The sequence below is a fragment of the Hylobates moloch genome, unplaced genomic scaffold, assembly GCF_009828535.3.
Source record: "Hylobates moloch isolate HMO894 unplaced genomic scaffold, HMol_V3 SCAFFOLD_1, whole genome shotgun sequence".
In the NCBI taxonomy this organism is placed as follows: Eukaryota; Metazoa; Chordata; class Mammalia; order Primates; family Hylobatidae; genus Hylobates; species Hylobates moloch.
Window position 1 is genome coordinate 146,434,516 of NW_026652276.1, and position 7,591 is coordinate 146,442,106.

A 7,591-nucleotide genomic window follows, 5' to 3' on the forward strand; every position below is an offset into this window, starting at 1 on the left:
TTTCTTCTTTCCACATAGTTAACTTATCTCCCTTGAATATTTTTTACCCTGAAAGACACAGTTGAAGTCTATATGGTATTTACTGGATTTTATTGCCAAAAAAAAAAAAAAAACACAAAAAAACGAAAACCACCACACATACACACACCCAGAACCCAAAAGCAAACCCAAAAAATGAAAATTATATAGCCCATATGAGATGTTTCAATGATGTTGACAATGGAGAGGGCTGCAATGGAAGCTATTAACTAGAAAAAATGGGGGTGAATTAGTGAAAAGCTGAAAGGAATGGCTCCTCTGAAGTAGTAAAAGTCTGAGATTTCTCCGCCCTTCATTTGGATAATGAGTGCTTTCCAACCAGTAGGAACCCGGGAAATGTTTGTGTAAGTGCTGCAGAAGTCTCTTCTCATCACAGTGGTAGGTGTCCAGGACTCATAACTGCTTTATAGGATTGAATGTAATCACATGTGCCTGGCAATAGGATGTGCTATTGAGAAAGAAAGAAAGAAACCCAATGAGGGTAGTGTGCCAGTAACCAAGGGGGAGGCCGGACCGCTTATTCATTGGTCTGTCCTTTCCTTTGTTCAATCATTCATTTCTTCATTCATTCATCCATCCATTCATTGCTTCCTTCTTTCCCACTGCAGGGCTTTGGACTGGCTTTCTTGACGGCTCCCCTTCTTCCTTCAGGTCTCACTTCCTCAGGGAAGCCTCCCCTACACCCTCTACCTCCACTTAACAGGTGGATCACCTCCTTAGAGAACTGTAAGCCATGGTAAATAATAGACACACTCAGTAAATATTTGTTGAATGAGTGATCAAGCTAATCCATTCAGACATGCATTTTTCCTTTGTCTCTTCACTAAGCAAGAATTTACTAACAATAGTTCTAGGCAGGTAGGCCAGGGCTGGCCGGAGAACAGCCCTTTGCAACTGAGAACTCAAAACAACTCAGGCCCCACCTTCTTCAAAACCCAAGGTTGCTGAGGGTGAGGTGGATTTCAGCCTGTGTCTAGGGGTGGAAGTTCATGGAACTAACCAGAAAAGGATAGAGAGATAGGAAACAGTGGAAACTCTGTTTACATTTCTGCCAAGCTCATGTGACTCTTAGAATTTGAGGTATATCGTTTTCCTTGTAAGGAAGCTGCAGCCAAGAGAGATTAGGTGACTTATTTTGAAGTCACAGAACTGATGAACTTGGTTCCCTGAGATTTCTTAGAACTGATTAAAAGTAGTTGCAGCCTGAACTGTAGGAACTTGCACTATGTTTTGGTGCTGTGAATTTGAAGGGGACAATTTATTTCCAGAGATATGAAAGGACCCAGAGTGTGGATCCCAGAGGAAACATCTGGAAGAGAAAGAAAGGGAACCCCTCAGAGTCACAGGGCTTTTCTACCCTACCGCAGTGGCGGAAGAGGAAGTGCCAGCAACCCCATCAAGAAAATATTCTGAGGGGTCGGCGCGGTGGCTCATACCTCTAATCCCAGCATGCTGGGAGGGCAAGGCAGGAGGATCTCTTGAGGTTGGGAGTTCGAGACCAGCATGGCCAACATGGTGAAACCCGTCTCTATTAAAAATACAAAAATTAGCCAGATGTGGTGGCATGTGGCTGTAATCTTGGCTACTCGGGAGGCTGAAGCAGAAGAATCACTTGAACCTGGGAGGCAGAGGTTGCGGTCAGCTGAGAACGTGCCACTGCACTCCAGCCTGGGTGACAGAGCAAGACTCTGTCTCAAAAAAAGAGAAAACATTCTGGGAAGGGGCTCTTCCTTTAGCAGTTGATTTAACCACTGCTGAGCTTTAACAAAAAAATCAAGCTTTTCTCGTGGCACTGTAGAAACTTCCATATGGTTGTCAATGTTCCATTTAACTCACCTGTTCTATTTATAGGCCATCAATTGTGTATTTTCAAAATAAGTGTACCTCAAATTTTCAGGCTTTTAGTGGGTACAACGCCCTTTCATACACATGGGGCTTACTTGGCCCCATGTGAAGAAATTGAGGCTTAGAGACATTGGCAGTTTGCCCAAGAATCAACCCACAGGCTAGTGGCGGAGCAGGGGCTTGGGCCCTTGTCCCTGACTCAGCTCCTATACTTTGTCCTGTGTGCCACAGGGGAAAGGAAATGTTTCTCCTGCAGGATGGAGATTAAGGTTTTGAAAACTCTCAAATTTCATTCTTTCCAGTTTTATCGAGGTAAATTGACAAATAAAAATTTGATAAATCAAAGTGATGACTTTATATCTTTATATGCATACACACACACACATATATATACACATACACAGAGTAACGATTACCACAATCAAGTTAACACATCCATCATATCACATAACTACCATTGTGTGTATGTGAACACTTAAGATCTACTCTCTTAGGAAATTTCAAGTAAACAATACAGTATTATTATTTATAGTCACTATGCTATATGTTAGATTCCCAGAACTTACTCATTTTATTACTGAAAATTTTTACCGTTGACCAACATGGAATTCCATTTTTCTACTCAATCCACGTGTCATCCTTCTCAGAGGCAAGCCTTACTTCCCTGAAACTTCTCACCACAGACTGGAGCAAAAGGTGACAGAGGTGAGCGGCAATCTATAAGGATGACAGTGAGCCATTCTCCAGCATCCACTCTGTGGCAGACACCAAGTGCTTCATATACGTGAGTTCATTTCATCTCACCATGAATCTGTGACATGGGTACTATAATTATTACCATTTTACACATGTGGAAACTGAGGCACAGAGAGGTAAAGACCCTTGATTAAGATCTCACAGTGGGTTTAGTATCTGAGATCTACCACCACAAACTGAGTTTTTAACCTATGTGACTCACTCACCACCACCACCAAGACACCACACCAAACTGACTTTTAACCTGTGTGATTCGTTTCAATGAAGCCTTTTGAGTACAAAGGGAAGGCGAGCATCAGTATGGCATTGTGCAAAATATTCTGAAAACTCTGGGGCTCAAAAAAACTTTTCTTTTGCAATTAATTTTCCAAACAAAGTACACTTTGGGAATAAGCAATCCACACGCAACAGTACAACACTCACAACTACTGAAGAGTGTGAAACTGTCAGTCCCCTTCCACCTTGTCCCCAGATGCTCCAGGCGGCGCTTGCTGTTCAGTTTCTGGTGTGGAAAAGCCATTTGGAGAGCTACTTTCTCGGCTGTGCTTCCAGGAGAAAGAAACGACGCGCGGGGCGGGGGGGCGGCGAACGGAGGCGGTTTGAGAGAGAGAGAGGGAGGTCGGGTGTCCTCGGAGATTCTTCAGGCGAGGACCTGGGCGCATCTGGGCTACCGGGGGTATTGGTGCCGAGGGCGGGAAGCGCGAGGTCCCGGCGAGGATCCAGGCGCATCTGGGCGCAAGCTCGCCGGCCCCCAGGCAGAGGGGAGGGTGGCGAGGAGCGCGCGGCAGCGCCCCGGGGAGAGGAGCTTGGCCCCACCACAAAGCCCAGGGCTCGGCCGGAGGGCGGGGGATTCTGAGGTAGCCTTGGCGACTTTCAAGACTCCCCAGGCCAAGCACACCCAGCCCCCTCACACCCAGGCATTTCTGCGTCTTCTGGTTTGGAGGGAACCCAGGGCGCTGAGGTGAAGCAAGCCAGGACTGTTTCTCTGACTCTTCTGGAAGACGACCCGCTGCTCGGGCCGCCTCATCACTGCGGGCCATGAAGGGGGTAAAGCTCCTTCCCAAGCTCACCTCGGACCACCGGGCCGGGTGGCCACCTCCAGGTTTCCCGGGGGTGGGGGGCGGAGGGATCCCTGGAGGTTGCAGCGCCCGGAGGCGGGGAGGTGGGCGAGCGGTAGGCGTCAGGCAGTGCTTCACAGGCTGTAGGCGCCCAAGGAGCCAACCAGAGAAGAACAAAATGGCAGCCATGACGCCACACCTGGCGGCCGCACACAAACACACGTGGGGCAAACGTTTGCTGATGGCGGCACAGGGCATTCTCTTGTTCTTCCTGATTCTTTGTTGATGCTGCTGTCTTTGCCCGGATTGGCTACTTTTTTCCCCTTTTCCTGTCCAGTTTCCTGTTTATCCTTTAAGACTTGATCAGAGAACTCCTTCCCTGAGCCCCCACTTCCCCCTCAACTCCTGCCCCTCTGTCTGTCTTTCCCTGACTGGTGTAAAATGACCTGCTAGGGAGTCAGCCTAGGACCAGGAACTTCTTATGTTTCGGGGTGGTTTTGCTCAACTTTGTCCTTCCAGTGCCTGGCTTTCAATCACTACATTGAGGCGGTGTAGAGTTCCTGTGGGATGCTCTGAACTACACCGGGGGTACCACTTGTCCATGTGAAAGATCCCTCCATGACAGTTTTGGTCGTCTAATGATCGGCTTTATTTTTATTTTTTAAAATTGCTAGTGTTCTCTGTTTTGTGGCAATTTTAGTATACGTGATGCTGAAGCGAGCACATGATCTACCTTTTGGAAGCTTGGGAGACCTAGTGAAATAATGATAGAGATGGACCTATGAAAATCTGCCTTTTGCTTGAGAATACGGCTAAAATGTCCACTACACTCTGTAATTTTGAGTTGAGTGAGCATATCTGGAACAAGGTGTACTGGAAAATATCCTTTTTTTTTTTTTTTTTTTAGAACAGAGTCTTGCTCTGTCACCCAGGCTAGAGTGCAATGGCACGATCTCGGCACACTGCAAACTCTGCCTCCCAGGTTCGCGCCATTCTCCTGCCTCGGCCTCCCAGGTAGCTGGCACTGCAGACGTGCCCCACTGCGCCTGGCTATTTTTTTTTTGTATTTTTAGTGGAGATGGAGTTTCACCGTGCTGGCCATGCTGGTCTCGAACCCCTGACCTTAAGTGATCCACCCGCCTCGGCCTCCCAAAGTGCTGGGATTACAGACGTGAGCCACCGCGCCCGTCCAATGACCTATATTAATACGTCACCTTAATCATTTAATTATCTTAGATATCCATTAAAGTACTGCCTGTATTACTCAAGTTTGGACCTTTAAAAGAGATACCCAGTTGAGAAATCTTATCTTGTTCCTGTGAAGGAAATGGGAAGTATATTGAGATGGCCTGAAGAAATACTCCATATGATTGTTATTTCCTCCATCTTGCTATTTTTCTTTTTTCCCCAGTGCCTTTCTTCATTCCAGACATGGTGCTTCGAACAATTTGACTTGGAGGCAAGATTGCAACATAGAAAATGGGCCACTGTGGAGGAGATAAGTAAGTGCTTTGTTGCTTGTAAGTGACAGGGGAAATTGATCATGATTGGTACACTTCTGACATGTAACTTTCTGTATCTTTGGAAGATCATCAGGGAAATAGAAAAAAAATCTGAAATCTCCAAGTAGGTTCTACTTTGTGTGGTTCCAACTAAATGAACTAAATTGGTGTTTAAAGATTGTGAGTCTACATGTAATGGTGAAAGCTGAAGGTTTTACACTGCACAAAAATAGTGATTTCCCCCTGTGGAGGGCAAGGAGACTGGAATAGGAGGGGTGGGTGGGGGAATCAATGTGTAGGCCAAACATTTGAAATTTCAGTGCAATCTTCTTAGTCATCACTTTCATTTCTGTCTTCTAGGGAAATCTGACACAGCTAGAAAGCAATGGAAAACACTAAGAGTTGCATCAGATGTTGAAGAGGAACTGATATTATGGGATAAAAAATGATTCTTTAAGGGAGATAACTGGTCATTTAAAGGTAGCAGCCTTTTTGGGAAAAGCTAACAAGGGTTCCCAAGGCCAGCCTGTCTCTTGTTAGCAATATTGGCCCTGTGTTAGAAGGAAGAGTGGATGTGTTTTGATGCTAGTCCTTTTCCACTCAGCATAAATTTGCAAGCATGGACTATAAATGAATTTTCATGTCTTTTCAGGCTATTTCCCTATAGAGCAGTTTCTAGATTGGCTCTGTGGAACAGTCTACAATAGATTTAATATGGTTAAGATTTTGCCTAATTCTGATTGGTGAGTGGTTTTCTTTTATTCATTCTTAATTCTGCATCTAATATTAGCTTACAGTGTTACTGTCACTGTGTGTGACCCAGGGAGAGAAAGGAAGTAAAAGATGTGACCTCAGAGAGCTCAGAGGGGAGAAACAACACAATAATGATAACTCACAGTCATATAGAACTTTAAAATTTAAAGGTTACTTTTTACTGCTTTACCTGATTCGTCCTCTCTGCAAGCACATTGGGTAGGCTTTACTATTGCCATTTTACAACTGAAGACAGTGAAGCTTGGAGAAGTTAAGGAACTTCCCCCAGATCACATTCCTGTAAGTGGCAGTGTCTGAACTTAGTATTCTGACTCTGAAAGGGCATCAGGTTCCATTCAAAGGTGGTGAGTACTGTACGAGAACATGCTAATGAGGCTTTGTGAATAGTCAGAGTGAAATGGGGCTCTTCAGGGATGGTATCTTGGGGAAGCACACAGTGTATGCAGATTATTGAAGAGAGTTAAAGGAGATCCTGCTGTGGGGAGAAGGCTGGAAAGTGCCATGGGAAGAGAACAAGGACAGAAATGAGGTTGACATGTGGGGCAGGGGAAGGAGGCAGACCTTCATAAGCAGAGGAACCATGATTGGCAGTAATGGGGGCTAAGTGTAGGAGACACTGGGGGCTGTGTATGTAAGAGGTTGGGGAACAGTAACACCTGGAATTTTCTTTCCATTACCTCAAGAAACCCACAGTGGAGGGGCTGTGAGTGCTCCTAAGAACATGTTCTGCACTGGTGCCTCAATGGGTAGAAAAGGGGGTTGCCAACTGAGTTATATATAGAACCTGTGCAAGGGAAGTTCTTATGCAAAATGACTAAACACACTCCATTGCTCTGCCTGGTTATTTATAAATATTGTTTATGTGCAGAAGTTGATGGGAATCCAGACATTGTCTAAGAGATGGCTCAGAGAAATAACAAAAAGTGGTTGTGAAAGACAAAGGGTTTCTAGGTTACCTGCAGCAGTTGATGACAGTCTGTCCTTCTGTCACAGTAGAGACAGTTTAAGCCACATTCCCAACAAGCATTCCGTATATCTAGCACTAACACATTGGAACTTGGGGGGAGACTATGTGACGTAGCTTTACTCTAGGGAGGGACAGACAATCTGGGGGTGGAGAGGGAAGTGAGACCCCATACAAACCTGGGTGATCTCTACACTTATGTAACTGTCCAGCCACAAATCACTTATTAAACAACTGGGTTCAGAAGACCAAGATCTGCATTTGGGTCACGTCAGTTATCTTGAGATCTGGGACCCAGGTGGCTGGGGTGGCAGCTGATCATGTCAGGAGAACTCCTCTGCACAGCATCACAAGCACAGGAGAGAATGCTAAACTTGATTGGGAGCTCACAGAAGACCCCTGGAACCCAGAGCAATAAGGTGAGGAGGCTTAAAGAGCCTGGAGAGAGGAGTTGGGTTGCAGAAGTTATCTCTTACCTTCCTTTGAAATTTCCAGGTAGGTCCCAGGGAACACATGATGAAAAGAAACATCTGGCGAGTTAGTGTTCAGCTGGCTGTACCTAGAACGTCTCATTCAGGGAAATATTTGCCTAATTCTAGCACAGGGATTACAGTTTGCTGATTCAGGTTGGTTAAGAGCATAGACTCTAAAAT

The 7,591-nt window shown here is 45.5% G+C and overlaps 1 long non-coding RNA gene across 1 annotated transcript; it reads left to right on the top strand.

Moving 5' to 3' along the window:
* The first annotated feature begins 3,327 nt into the window (after positions 1-3,327).
* LOC131382549 (uncharacterized) lies at positions 3,328-5,816 on the top strand. The gene is made up of 3 exons (XR_009212119.1): positions 3,328-3,687; positions 5,110-5,200; positions 5,561-5,816. It is a non-coding gene; the product is annotated as an uncharacterized LOC131382549 (long non-coding RNA).
* Positions 5,817-7,591: the final 1,775 nt, after the last annotated feature.